The sequence below is a fragment of the Mobula hypostoma genome, chromosome 24 (genome assembly GCF_963921235.1).
Source record: "Mobula hypostoma chromosome 24, sMobHyp1.1, whole genome shotgun sequence".
Taxonomy (NCBI): domain Eukaryota; kingdom Metazoa; phylum Chordata; class Chondrichthyes; order Myliobatiformes; family Myliobatidae; genus Mobula; species Mobula hypostoma.
Window position 1 is genome coordinate 52,985,760 of NC_086120.1, and position 15,496 is coordinate 53,001,255.

General features: G+C 45.2%; 1 protein-coding gene across 1 annotated transcript in view; it reads left to right on the forward strand.

The window, feature by feature from the left end:
- Nucleotides 1–808: 808 nt before the first annotated feature.
- Nucleotides 809–15,496, forward strand: part of LOC134337404 (tyrosine-protein kinase JAK2-like) — a gene marked incomplete at its 3' end in the record, with an annotated part of 85,754 nt that continues 71,066 nt past the window's right edge. Inside the window, exon 1 of the mRNA XM_063032369.1 lies at nt 809–932. The remainder of the gene's footprint in view (nt 933–15,496) is intronic.

Here is a 15,496-nt window from a genome sequence, read left to right on the forward strand (position 1 = left end):
GCCCCCTCCTCCAGCGGCCTATCACCTCCCTCATGATTCTGCCTCCTTCTACTACCCATTGTGCGTTCCCCTATTCCTTCTTCACCTTTCTTGCCTATCCCCTCCCTGCCTCCCCTCCCCCACCCCTTTATCTTTCCCCTTACTGGCTTTTCACCTGGAACCTACCAGCCTTCTCCTTCCCACCCTCCCCCCACCTTCTTTATAGGGCCTCTGCCCCTTCCCTCTTCAGTCCTGACGAAGGGTTCCGGCCTGAAACGTTGACTGTTCGTTTCCACGGATGCTGCCCAACCTGCTGAGTTCCTCCAGAGTGTTGTGAGTGTTGTTTAGGCCCTTTTCTGTGCTGTTTGTGAAAATTTGCTCTGCAAGTTTGTCGGTCAAAGTTCGTATGTTACATTAATGACTAATCACAACATAATTTCATTGATTCAAACACCATTTTGGATGCTCAGAGATTGTGAGGCATGCTTTGGGAATATGAGTCTTTGATGTGTTCCAGCAAGATTAACAGCCTGATTTTGATCAAGTATTTGGAATATGATAAAAAATGTCAACTTCCTGATATAGATAGATTGTCATAACTTTGTGCTGAAGGATGACATCAACAATGACACAGATACCTTTAATGTATGACATATCCATTCTGTGAGTAGGTCATGGACTGTAGTAAATGCTGTTGTGTTTGCAGAGTACTCTGACTTCTCTGAGTTAACGAAAGGGGGAAAGGCCGTGTAAAGCAGGAAATTGTTCAGTAATCTTTCTCATCAAGCAAGGCAGGAAGTAGAGGATGTGTGCTGCAGACACAGCTGATGAGAAAGCAGAGCAGCCGAACACCATGGAGTAGGTTTCAGCCTCCCACTGCCTGAACCTCCAATGTGGAACGCCTCGATCAGTAGAAGAAACAACGTTCACTGAAAAGGAACCTTACTGACCAGGTTTACAATTTATGATGTTTTTGTAGAAGTAGAAGACTGTTCTTCATGTTAATGTGTACGTGCACGCATACACACGCTCACAGCTCACACGGTCACAGTTCCAGACACAGGCATGTGTTCCCCACAGTCACTCAGACAGAAATTTGCACTGTTTCTTTCATATTAACACGTGTTTGTAGAGTATCCTGTGAACTCAAGGGGTACAGAGCTGGGACTTTATTCTGTGGCTGCTTTTCAAATTCCAGGGGCATGAACAGATTTAAAAGCTCCACCACCTGTAATATTTAATTGGATAACACATCACTGGGTAAAAATGGAACCTACAAGCCTCCATTATGCTCATCTGAAATGTGAGTGAGTGTGTGTGTGTGTGTGTGTGAGTATGAGTGTGTCTGTGTGAGTGTTTGAGTGTGTGTATGTCTGTGTGAGTGTGTGTGTATGTGTGAGTGTGTATGTGAGTGAGAGAATGTGTGTGTGTGTTTGAGTGAAAGTGTGTGTGTGTGAGTGAGTGTGTGTGTGAATGTGTGAGTATGTGTGAGTGTGTATGTGAGTGAGAGAATGTGTGTGTGTGTTTGAGTGTGTGTGTGTGTGCGAGTGAGTGAGTGTGTGTGTGAATGTGTGAGTATGTGTGAGTGTGTATGTGAGTGAGAGAGTGTGTGTATGTTTGAGTGAGTGTGTGTGAGTGAGTGAGTGTGTGTGTGTCTGTGTGTGTGTGAATGTGTGAGTATGTGTGAGTGTGTATGTGAGTGAGAGTGTGTGTGTGTGTTTGAGTGAGTGAGTGTGTGTCTGTGTGTGTGTAAATGTGTGAGTATGTGTGAGTGTGTATGTGAGTGAGAGTGTGTGTGTAAGACTGAGTGTGTGTGTGTGAGTATGAGTGTGTCTGTGTGAGTGTTTGAGTGTGTGTATGTCTGTGTGAGTGTGTGTGTGTGAATGTGTGTGAGTATGCGTGAGTGGGTATGTGAGTGAGAGAATGTGTGTGTGTGTTTGAGTGAGTGCGTGTGTGTGCGAGTGAGTGAGTGTGTGTGTGAATGTGTGAGTGTGTATGTGAGTGAGAAAGTGTGTGTATGTTTGAGTGAGTGAGTGTGTGTGAGTGAGTGTGTGTGTGTCTGTGTGTGTGTGAATGTGTGAGTATGTGTGAGTGTGTATGTGAGTGAGAGAGTGTGTGTATGTGAGTGTGTGTGTGTTTTAGTGAGTGAGTGTGTGTGTCTGTGTGTGTAAACGTGTGAGTATGTGTGAGTGTGTATGTCAGTGAGAGAATGTGTGTGTGTGTTTGAGTGAGTATGTGTGTGTGCAAGTGAGTGAGTTTGTGTGTGAATGTGTGAGTATGTGTGAGTGTGTATGTGAGAGAGTGTGTGTGTGTTTGAGTGAGTGAGTGTGTGTGAGTGAATGTGTGTGTGTGTGTGAATGTGTGCATATGTGTGAGTGTGTATATGAGTGAGTGAGTGTGTGTGTGTGTGAATGTGTATGTGTGAGTGTGTATGTGAGTGAGAGAGTGTGTGTGTGTTTGAGTGAGTTGGTGTGTGTGAGTGACTGTGTGTGTGTGTGAATGTGTGCGTATGTGTGAGTGTGTATATGAGTGAGTGAGTGTGTGTGTGTAAATGAGTGAGTATGTGTGAGTGTGTATGTGAGTGAGAATGTGTGTGAGAGTGTGTGTGTGTGAGTATGAGTGTGTCTGTGTGAGTGTTTGAGTGTGTGTGTGAATGTGTGAGTATGTGTGAGTGTGTATGTGAGTGTGTGTGTGTTTGAGTGAGTGAGTGTGTGTGAGTGAGTGAGTGTGTGTGTCTGTGTGTGTGTGTAAACATGTGAGTATGTGTGTGTAAGTGAGTGAGAGTGTATGTGTGAGAGTGAGTGTGTGTGTGTGAGTATGAGTGTGTCTGTGTGAGTGTTTGAGTGTGTGTATGTCTGTGTGAGTGTGTGTGTGTGAATGTGTGTGAGTATGTGTGAGTGTGTATGTGAGTGAGAGAATGTGTGTGTGTGTTTGAGTGAGTGTGTGTGTGTGTGTGAATGTGTGAGTATGTGTGAGTGTGTATGTGAGTGAGAGAGTGTGTGTATGTTTGAGTGAGTGAGTGTGAGTGAGTGAGTGTGTGTGTCTGTGTGTGTGTGAATGTGTGAGTATGTGTGAGTGTGTATGTGTGTATGTGTGTGAGAGAGTGTGTGTGTGTTTGAGTGAGTGTGTGTGTCTGTGTGTGTGTAAATGTGTGAGTATGTGTGAGTGTGTATGTGTGTGAGAGAGTGTGTGTGTGTTTGAGTGAGTGTGTGTGTCTGTGTGTGTAAATGTGTGAGTATGTGTGAGTGTGTATGTGAGTGAGAGTGTGTGTGTGAGTATGAGTGTGTCTGTGTGAGTGTTTGAGTGTGTGTATGTCTGTGTGAGTGTGTGTGAGTGTGTATGTGAGTGAGAGAATGTGTGTGTGTGTTTGACTGAGTGTGTGTGTGTGCGAGTGAGTGAGTGTGTGTGTGAATGTGTGAGTATGTGTGAGTGTGTATGTGAGTGAGTGTGTGTTTGAGTGAGTGAGTGTGTGTGTGTCTGTGTGTGTGTGTAAACGTGTGAGTATGTGTGAGTGTGTAAGTGAGTGAGAGAGTGTGTGTATGTTTGAGTGAGTGAGTGTGTGTGTGTCTGTGTGTGTGTGAATGTGTGAGTATGTGTGAGTGTGTATGTGAGTGAGTGTGTGTGTGTGAGTGAGTGGGTGTGTGTGTGTGAGTGAGTGTGTGTGTGTGAATGTATGTGAGTATGTGTGAGTGTGTATGTGAGAGAGTGTGTGTGTTATAGTGAGTGTGTGTGTGTGTGAATGTGTGCGTATGTGTGAGTGTGTATATGAGTGACTGAGTGTGTGTGAGTGAGTGTGTGTGTGTGTGTGAATGTGTGCATATGTGTGAGTGTGTATATGAGTGAGTGTGTGTGTGTGAATGTGTGTGAGTATGTGTGAGTGTGTATGTGAGTGAGAGAGTGTGTGTGTTTGAGTGAGTGAGTGTGTGTGAGTGTGTGTGTGTGTGTGAATTTGTGCGTATGTGTGAGTGTGTATGTGAGTGGGAGAGTGTGTGTGTGAGAGTGAGTGTGTGTGTGTGAGTGAGTGAGTGTGTGTGTGAATGTGTGTGAGTATGTGTGAGTGTGTATGTGAGTGAGAGAATGTGTGTGTGTGGTTGAGTGAGTGTGTGTGTGTGCGAGTTAGTGAGTGTGTGTGTGAATGTGTGAGTATGTGTGTGTATGTGAGTGAGAGAGTGTGTGTGTGTCTGTGTGAGTGTGTATGTGAGTGAGTGTGTGTGTGCGTGAGTGTGTGTATGTGAGAGAGTGTGTGTGTGTGTGTGAATTTGTGCGTATGTGTGAGTGTGTATGTGAGTGGGAGAGTGTGTGTGTGTGTGAGTGAGTGTGTGTGTGTGAGTGAGTGAGTGTGTGTGTGAATGTGTGTGAGTATGTGTGAGTGTGTATGTGAGTGAGAGAATGTGTGTGTGTGGTTGAGTGAGTGTGTGTGTGTGCGAGTTAGTGAGTGTGTGTGTGAATGTGTGAGTATGTGTGTGTATGTGAGTGAGAGAGTGTGTGTGTGTCTGTGTGAGTGTGTATGTGAGTGAGTGTGTGTGTGCGTGAGTGTGTGTATGTGAGTGAGTGAGTGTGTGTGTCTGTGTGTGTGTGTGTGTGTGTGTGAATGTGTGAGTATGTGTGAGTGTGTATGTGAGTGAGAGTGTGTGTGAGTATGTGTGTGTATGTGAATGTGTGTATGATTGAGTGTGTGGAGTGTGTTCATATGTGTGTCCGTGTGTGTGTCTGTATGTGTGAATATGTCAATATGTGGATATGTGTCTTTAGAACAAAGATAAGGAATTTCTTTATCCAGAGGCTGGTGAATCTGTGCAATTCATTGCCACAGACGGCTGTGGAGGCCAAGTCATTGAGTATATTTAAAGCAGAGGTTCACAGGTTCTAGATTAGTCAGGGCATCAAAGTTTACTGGGAAAAGGCAGGCTAATGTAGTTGAGAGGAATAATAAATGAGCCATGATTGAACAGCAGAGCAGACTTGATGGGCCAAATGGCCTAGTTCTGCTCCCACAGTATGTTTGATACTCTTATGTTGATGCTTGTGTTATGATTTTAGCACTGAAAAAGTTAAATTGTTTTAAACCCTCAGGGGCCTTTGTGAGTAGATGCAGTCCCAGAGGAGAATAATTCCTCTCTGATTATACGCGGAAAAACTAAATTTCATCTCACGCAGAGCCCCCGGCGTTAACAAGAACCCCTCCTATCCACCCCTCAATCTCTTTGATCCTCTGTCATCAGACAGAAGGCACTGCAGAGTGGGAACAACTGAGTGACAGCTCTTTCCCCCAGGCTGCAAGACTTTTGAACATCCTGCTACCACCCAATACACACTGTTTATGATAACAGTAGAGATGTGGTTCCTCAGGAGAATGCTCGGCATATCATATATGGACAGGATAACCAACGAAGAAGCTCTACAGAGAACGAAAACAAAACGAAACGTGCATTACTTAAAAAAACAGAAAACAGCAATCAAAATTCTTTGGACACAACTAGAAAGCTGGAAGGAAAAAGAAGCAGAGGCAGACAGAGAATGAAAGTGATAGGTGGAATAAGATCATGGTTAGAAACAGAGGAGGCAACAACTATAATTCGGAGGGTCAGGGGCCGTGATGGATGGAGAGACATGATCGCCCACGCCTAACGGCAAGGCACATGAATGAATGAATGAAGAATGACAATAAATTTGAACTTGAATGAGATCCCAAAGCTGGCATAAAATTCCTGTACTGTGCCACATTGGCTTCTCTTAAATGGTCCAATTTGAGATTTGGACTGCTTACTGCAGAACCTCAAAGCACTGGAGAGTTCCCCCAAGTCACTGGAACAAAAACCAAACCAATGCTAGTATACTCTCCCAGACAGCTTTCTGAACACTTTGTTTAAAACTTTGTCATAGGGAGAGAGAAGGAGAACAAAGAAAAAAATTTGAGGATCATCTTTAAAACATCCTTGAAAATTGCAATATCCCCACAAACTCCTGAACCCCTGACCCATGACCACTCAAGGTGAAGAGGAAGCATCTGGGATGGCAGTGAGGAGCCTGGACCCATGCATCAGGAGAATATGGAGCTACACAGAAAGGCAGAAGTTACAGCGTGCCCACACATCAGGCACCTCCTGCTCCATTTATGGCAGAGACAACAGGTCCCATAACGTCTTCAGAAATTGTCTCAGGGTCCACAGAAGCAGAGTGAAAGCAATTCTAAAGGTATTTCCAGAGAAATGTGTTGCGAGCCATCCTCATCATCACAGTATGATTGAGCCAACATGGAACCAGTGGGGTATCGGGGCCTTTTGTCAGTTATGGCCAGCCATAGCAAAAAAAATTTCAAGACTCCTGCAGGGAGGAAGCCAAAGTCGCTCATGTGAGGCTGCTGATCAGTCTGTGGAGCCAGTCCATCTTCCAACCCCAGAGAGATTCAACAGTGATCCGGGTTCTTGCAGCAGTTCCTTCATGCAATGCTCATTAGTATTTGAACTCCAGCCATCCCGGTTTCCTTTAGAGTGCAAAAAGGTGACCTTTATTATCTCGCTTCTGACTGTAAGAGCCCTGGCCTGGGTCACCGCGCACTGGGAACAGAGGTCAGAGATTTACTCGTATTTGGAACAATTTATAGCTGCCATGAGGAAGGCGTTCTATCACACCATTGGAGCCAGTCAAGACTCAGTACGCCTGATGAAGATTCAATAGGTGGAAGGTCAGCAGCCAACTATGTGATTGAATTTCCAACCTTGGCCCAAGAAAGTGGCTGGAATGGTGAGGCCTTGACAACGCTATACTGCCATGGACTCCAAGATGAACTGAAGGATGCCCTTGCCTTGGGAGAACCAGCTGAGGACTTAGAGGTTCTGATCAACAAATCCATTCATCTCGATAGTACTCTCTGACAGTGCATAAGTAGGACAACATCAAGAGATTGAAAAGGGCTAGCATGAGCAGAGACTCAACACATCATTTTTCCACACCCCTGCCCCAAACTCGAACCATGACCAGCCTGTCTCCTGCTCAGGATTCCGATGAGCCCATACAAATAGGCCACAAAAGAATCTCCGCCCAAGAGTAGTTCCGGCATTAGAGTTGAGGTTGCTGCCATTACTGCGGGGAAGCAGGTCACATGGGGGCCGAAGACCTGAAGCTGCAGCTGTAGGAGAACTGTTCAAACCATCCAGTGTCAGGAGGACTGTGACGCCAGCAGCCACTACACCCAACTGCATGGATTTTGGTGTCACGCTGACAGTGGAAATCTCCTGGGGCATGAACTGATGAGAAGTCAATGCCTTTTTGGGCTCTGGGGCAGCTGGAAATTGCCTGGACTTGGGGACTGCCCATCGGCTTAGCGTACTGCGGCAGGTATTGAGTTAGCCCATGCTCGCTACTGTCTCGGATGGATGTCCCTTTGGTTTTGGGCAGATCCATTGGTCTTGTGGATGAGGATAGAGGATCATGCAGCGGACATTAGTTTCTATATCACTGAGTCTTCTTCCATACCTCTGATCCTCAGACACCCTTGGCTGAACTAGCATAACCCTTCCACGAACTGGAAGGAAGGGAAAATCACTCCATGAGCCTGTCGCTGTGAGAAGGTATCTTTTCTGCAAGGTGTTCTGACCCCCAGACTCTCCCAAGACCAGCAGCTGACGAGGGAGCAGACTACCCCAGAGCCTTCAGGAAACCCAGTCCTGCCTTAAAGGAAAGACAAGCCAGCCCAAGCCAATAGGCCTGTGTGAGTCCTGACATTGTCCAGTCAGAGATGCGCTGGAACTAGATCTCCAGTTCAGGGGAAAACCAAATGGGTGCCCAAGCACTATGGGCATCCAGTTGCCAGGTCCTATCTAAGTGGAGGGCTCCAAAACAGAGATCTTGGAGCCTAGTCCCAGGAGCACAGGGACCATTTGTCATACCTCGCTGCCAATTTCTGAGGAGACAGATGAGGATTTGGACTGTGATTTGGCCTCTGGTCGGAGAACCAGATGTCTCGTCCTGTCATTTTGACGAACCAGCATGAGAACTACAACCAACCACCATTTTGCCTCCAGCCAAGGTGGTAACGCCAATTCGTTGGAGAATCGATGCACTTGTTTGCAGGACCCAAGCACACTGGGAGATTCCTAAGAATGGTCCTCTGGGTCAGCTGTTTGTCCTAGTTCCATCTGGTCCCAGGTACTCCAATGGGGACATTCATCGAGAATGACCGCTCATTTAGGGATTGCCAGGACCCTTGAGTTTATCAAGAGAAGGTATTGGTGGCCCAGCATGACAAAGAAAGTTTGTCAGTACATGCAGGCATGCGAGGTGTATGCCCGATGCAAAGAGCCCTGTACCTGACCGCTCCACCCCTACCTGCTCTGGACACACATCTCCATGGACTTTGTCACAGGTCTTCCTCCTTCCAAGGGGAAGACGTTATGGTAATAATGGATTGTTTTTCAAAAGCCTGCAAATTCATCACATTGGTCGGACTGCCATCTGCAGTGGAGCCAGCCAAAATTGTCCTGCACTCTGTCTTCAGGATCCATGGTTTTCCGGTGGAACTTGTGTTGGTTCGTGGACCACAATTCACATCACATTTCTGGAGAGTGTTTTGCAAACTGATTGGGGCACCAGCCAGACTTTTCTTTGGATTTCACCCACAGACCAAAGGCCAAATGGACCTGGTGGACCAAGATCTGAAAAGTCTAAGGTGCCTAGCCTCTGAAACTCCGAATGAGTGGAGCGACCATTTGATATGGGCTGAGGTCGTCCCCAATACTTTATAGCATTTGGCACATGAGATGTCCCCTTTCAAATGCCAATTTGGGTATTCTCTGCCACTCTTTCTGGAACAAGAGGCTGAGGTTGGGGTCCTTGCAATCTCATCCAACGCTGATAGCAAAAATGGATTAGAGTAAGAGAGATTTTCCCAGAAAGAGGAGACCAAGGTGAACTAAAAGAGAAGACAGAGACTTGCTTTACAGCTCAGGCAGAAGTTCTGGTTGTCCACTCATGATTTGCCTCTCCAAGCAGACTCCAGGAAATTGGCGTCCAAGTTTGTTGGACCCTTCAGGATTCCCAGGAAAGTTAACCCGGTGACCTACATCTTGCATCTCCCCAAGACCCTCAAGATCAATCCCACTTTCCACATTTACAATTTACACCAACCCCTGAGCTCCACCAACATTGGCCCCACCACCACCCAGGTTTGTTTTTGGGGAACGCGTTTTCACCATGAGGAAAATTTTGGACTTGTATACTGTTTGAGGGATTCAGCAATACCTCATGGACTGGAGGAGAGGTGCTGGGTGCCTGAAAGGGACATCTTGGATCTGGTTCTCATCTATGACTACAATCATTGTCTCTCCACACAGCCAGGCCTGTCAGGAGTTGGCCATAGGGAAGGGGGTCCTGTTACCACATGCACCCATGCGTGCCAGCTTCTGAGGTTCAGACACTCTAACTCCCCAGATTATGGACAGCTGGCGCGACCTCTTTAAAGATTCAGGATAGTCCTGCTAATCAGCAAACGTGTTTTGGGCACCAAGGATTCAGCATTTAAGGAGCACCTGAGATGAGGTTCGGTGCTCAATTGTAAGCTTACTCATGATTTCGTCTAGTGTCTGTTTGGTGTTCTGATTCTCAATCCAGTTTGAAACTGCATCTCAATCTTAGCCTTGGATACTCCAACTTTTGGGTCAAAGGCTCTCGTCACAATAAGACACACTTTGATTCAGTTCTCTACAAAGGTTTGCTTTGTAACAATGCTGCCCTGAACCGCTTAACCATGGTAGACTGTGAAGATTTGGGAGGGAGAATTAAATATCAAGAGATTTTGCTTGTTCTTTGGTTAAAAATACAGTAATATTGATGAGAAGGATTTTGGCCCATCGTATGACTCACTGCTGACAGGTCTTTATTTTAGGTTTACTGCAATGTTATCCATTCTCAGGACGGAGCAGGAATGGCAGAGCAAGCATTCTTTATGTGAACAAACAAACCCAAAATGCAGGACGAGCTAAGCAGATCAGGCAGTATCTATGGAGAGGAATAAAAAGTCATTTTTTCAATGAGCTGACAGTTCAGAGACCCTTCATCAGGACTGGAAAAGAAAGGAGGAAGCCAGGAGTGACTAGTCTGGTCCACAATGGACTGCTCCTTATGGTGTTTTACTGTGTAAAAGATAGTTAAGATGCACTACATGCAAGGAAACACAAAGCTTCTCAATTAGTATGAATACAGACCTGCAGAGTAAGTCCCTTGGGTTGGAATAAGCTGTTTATTGAACACCTTTCCTGTATGTGGACCACATTCTCTCTCACTGTGGTGTCAATAAAACCATGATATGGTTAAGGTGCATTTTCCACCTGTGGTCAATCTCTGACTCTGGATATAGTTTGTTATTGTGGGTCCACTGTAACAGCCAATATGCACCTAAACAACTATAACTGAAGGCAGAGTGAATGATATCTTTAGCCATTGTAGAACATGCCAACGTGACAGTCACTGGTTTCAGAGCTGTAGATGACCTTACACCATAAGCCAATGGCAGTCTCAGATTTGTCACATATGACAGAAACAATTTAGACATTGAAGAGAGACAGAACTTAATGAAGCCTGGTTGAAGTCTGAAAGGTCCACATCTCATGCAGATGGAAGGATGCCCATCAAACGTGACCAGAAGCACCTGAAGGTTGTTATGTTTGGCTGTGGATATTGGATTGACTAAGGTTCAGATCAAGCCAAACTTACAAAGGTCAGTGTATGACTCACCTGAAGTGTTGCTGGAGTTTACAAAGTGTTGATCGATTTCCCAGTCATGAGAACTTAAGAGTACTGAACCACCCACTGATGTGATGACCTCGCCTTGAGAACTTGGGTAGTGACAAGTTGGAAGAAATACTTCTGCTTGTACACTGAAGGGATATGTGAAATGTTATCATCATTACATGAAGGAATTAGACCAATCACCAGTCCATCAAGTCCATATTGGTGTTTCGCACCCACAGAAAGCTGTTCCAATTACATCGTCACAGTCTTTTAAGAATAAGCACATATTCTGCATCACCATGAAACATCTGTGCTATGACCTTTACCCAGTAACAAGCCAACCATTCATCGTAATATATATGTGTGCCTACATAACAGCATCTTAAAATTAGCTGAATAGAGACGAAGTATTTATTTCCAATTCATCTACTCTTCCTTCTACTGAGGGCAAAGGGGAGAGAGAAATAGCAAGATAAAGAATGGAGTTTGTAATGTATGGACCTACGTATTTCTTTTAGAGCAATGACTCCCCCCCTTAGCACTACATATTGATCTGTTGTCTGCGCATGCCGTGTTGTCTATGCATCGGCATTGCTCTCTCACACTGCAATGTGAATACACCAGTTAAAGCTATCTCCTGCACATGTGCTTTCATTTAATCGATATGTAGTTGTGCACAGACCCAACAGGGTTCTCCTTCTAATCCTATCCTATCATGGTCTTGCACTGTTGCAGTTTTTAGCCTAGGCTCATAGGATGGACCTTCTGAGCTGCAAGTAGGGATGTTTCCATGTATCTGCTGTCCTTGGCAACAGAGGCTGCGGACTGAGCCACTATTGTCAGAGTTTCATTAACACATACATTATGGGAGGTGGTGACTATATCTTTAGGCATGTTATTTCAGCTGAATACGAGTCAGATACAATAAATCCCATGATGACCTCATTTTTACTGACAGTATTACAGTATAATAACGGCAGAGTACTCATCAATGGACTGAGCTGGAAACCAAAAGTCTGGGGGAGTGGGTGCAGACCCAATGTGTCATACTATGATATTTTATCCTGCCTGTGAGCTGCGTCAACAGAGACTGACAATAAAATTCAGTATTTGACAAAAACCCTTCAGTGAGAGAGTGTGCTGTCCCTGCACTGTCCACAAAAGCTGCTTCCTTTATTGGCCCGAAGAAAGAAGCCTTGGATTCCAGAGCACCATCAAAAAGGTAACTCATGTGAGCAGCTCTCATGGAAATCACCAAAATACTCCCATTTCTGTTTGCTACAGCTGACAACCACAACTACATCTCAGGTCTGTACAGTTAGTAACATCATTTTAATGTGATTAAAATAATCTATTGCTATGTCAAATCGATGGAACTCAAACAGACTCTGGTTACAGTACCCCTTTAAGACAGCAGAAGAGGGAATGCCAAGCTGGTTTAAAAGTTTGTCTAAGGAAGCGTGGCTTTTGACTACCAATACCAACCATCTTGCTGGCAAATGTATAGTCACTGGTAAATGTGCTGGATAGGCATGGATATAAGGAAGATGGAGGGATATGGACATGGTGTAGGTAGAAGTGATTAGTGTCTGGGTGTTTCTGATTTGAATTTTGGCTGAATCAGCACACTATTGTGGGCCAAATGGCCTGTTCCTGTGCTGTACTCTTCTACATTCTTTGTTCCATGTCTACAAGAACTTACCTTACATACCCAAATCAAAAGCCGTGGATGAACCAAGATGTTTATAGTCTGCTGAGTCTAGATCTGTGGCATTCAAGTCTGGCAACCTAGATCTGTAGAGTAAAACCAGGTATGATTTGTGGAGGGCTACTTCAAGAGCTACAGAACAATTCTGAGTAAGGCTGGAGGCAAAATCGGATGCATGTCAACTCTGGCAGGGTTTGCAGGCCATTACCTCCTACAAAGCAAAACCTAGCATCATGAATGTCTGTGATGCTTCATTTTCAGACAAGCTCAACAACTTTTATGCTCACTTTGAAAGGGAGAATAAAATTACAGCTGTGAAGATACCTGCAGCATCCACTGACCTGTGATCTCTATCTCAGAGGCCAATATCAGGCTGTCTTTCAAGAGAGCAAACTTTCACAAGACAACAGGATCCAGATGGAGTACTGGTAGGGCTCTGAAAACCTGTGTCAACCAACAGGCAAGGGTGTTCAAAGACATTTCCAGTCTCTCAATGCTACAGTCAGAAGTTCCCACCTGCTTCAAAAGGGCAACAATTATACCAGTGCCCAAGAAGAGCAGGGAGAACTGCCTTATAGTTCAGTAGTACTCACATCTACGGTGATGAAGTGTTTTGAGAGAGATTGGTTATGGCTAGACTGCTGTCTCAGTAAGGACCTGGATCCACAGCAATTTGCCTATCTGCACCGTAGGTCTAAGGCAGACACCAACTCATTGGCTCTTCACATGGTGTGGATCACCTGGACAATACAAGTATCTATATCGCATTTTTCAAAGAAAGGGCCTTCCCCTCCTCCACTATCAATGCTGCCCTCAACCTCATCTCTTTCATTTCACACACGTCTGCTCTTACCCCATCCTCCCGCCACCCTACCAGGGCTAGGGTTCTTCTTGTTCTCACCTACCACCCCACCAGCCTTCGTGTCTAACACATAATTTTCCGAAACTTCCGCCACCTCCAACTGGATCCCACCACCAAATACAACTTTCCCTCCCCCCACTTTCTGCTTTGCGCAGGGATCGCTCCCTACGTAACTCCCTTGTCCATTTGTCCCTCCCCACTGATCTCCCTCCTGGCACTTATCCTTGCACATGGAACAAGTGCTTCACCTGCCCCAACGCCTCCTCCCTCACTACCATTCAGGGCCCTAAACAGTTCATCCAGGTGAGGCGACACTTCACCTATGAGTCTGTTGGGGCCATATACTGTGTTCGGTGCTCCCGGTGTGGCCTCCTGTATATCGGTGAGACTAGATGTAGATTGGGAGATCACTTCCCCAGGCACCCATGCTTCGTCCACCAGAAAAAGCAGGATCTCCCAGTAGCCACCCATTTTAATTCCAATTCCCATTCCCATTCCAATATATCCAATATGTCGTGATGAGGCCACACTTTGGTTGGAGGAATAACACCTTATATTCTGTTTGGGTAGCCTCCAACCTGTTGGCATGACCACAGATTTCTCAAACTACCAGTAATGCCCCCAGCTCCTATCCCTTCTTCACTATTCCCCATCCCCTTCTCACCTATCTCCTCACTCACCCATTGCCTCCCTCTAGTCCTCCTCCCCACTTTTCTTTCTTCTATGGCCTTCTGTATCTTTCACCAATCAACTTCCCAACTCTTTCTTTCATCCCTCCCCCTCCAGCTTTCACCTATAAACTTGAGTTTCTCTCTCCCCTCCACCCCCGCCTCTTAAATCTGCTCCTCAGTATTTTTTCCAGTTCTGTCAAAGGGTTTCAGCCTGAAATATCGACTGTACTCTTTTCCATAGATGCTGCCTTGCCTGCTGGGTTTCTCCAGCATTTTGTGTGTGTTTACCTGTGTCAGGTTGCTGTTTATTGACTACAGTTCAGCATTTAATACAGTCATCCCCACGGTTCTGAACAAAAAGCTCCAGATTCTGGGCCTCTGTACTTCCCTCCACAACTGGATCCTTGACTTCTTCACCAAAAGACTGCAATCTGTATGGATCCGAAATAACATTCCACCTGGCTGACAATCAACACTGGCAAACCTCAGGATGTCAGAATAGGAATCAGGTTTATTATCATTATGTGACGTGAAATCAGAATCCGAATCCTTTATTATCGCCAAGTATGTGGACACATACAGGGAATTTGATGCCGGTTTCCCTGAGCTCTCGCTGCACGGAATCAAAAAGCAAACAAAACAATAGTACAAATAATCGTGAACTATATACAATGAGGTATACCAGTGTATGTACAGGTGAACTTGGTTTATAATAGACTAAAATTCAAGTGTTCATAAGACTGATGGCATACGGAAAGAAACTGTTCTTGTACCTATTTGTCCTGGCATACAGTGATCTAAAGCGCCTACCAGAAGGAAGGAGTTGGAACAGGTGATGTCCAGGATGTGATGGGTCTACAATGATGCTGCTTGCTTGCTTCCTGACTGTAGATGCATTTAAGTCCTGGATCGAGGGCAACTTCACACCAATAATTCTTTCCGCAGCCCTGACGGTTCTTTGGAGTCTATTCTTGTCTTGTTTGGTAGCTGATCCAAACCAGACAGTGATGGACGAACAGAGAACAGGCTGGATCATTCCTGAATAGAATTGAATCAGCAGCTCCTGAGGCAGGTTGTACTTCCTGAGTTGACGTAGGAAATACAACCTCCGCTGAGCCTTTTTGATAAGAGTGTCCGCGTTGGGTGTCCACTTCAGGTCCTGGGAGACTGTGACACCCAGAAACCTGAAGGTCTCCACAGCAGACACAATACTGTTGAGTACAGTGAGTGGGGGGAGTATTGGAGTACTGAAATGTGTTAACTTTGCAGCAGCAGTTCAATGCAATACATAATCTAGTAGAGAAAAATAATAATAATAATAATAAATAAAATAAAACAATAATAAATAAACAAGTAAATAAATTATATATATTGAATAGATTAAAAAAGTGCAAAAATAGAAATACTGTACATTAAAAAAAAGTGAGGTAGAATCGGTTGGCAGAGGGGAAGAAGCTGTTCCTGAATCGCTGAGTGTGTGTCTTCAGGCTTCTGTACCTCCTACCTGATGTTAACAGTGAGAAAAGGGCATGCCCTGGGTGCTGGAGA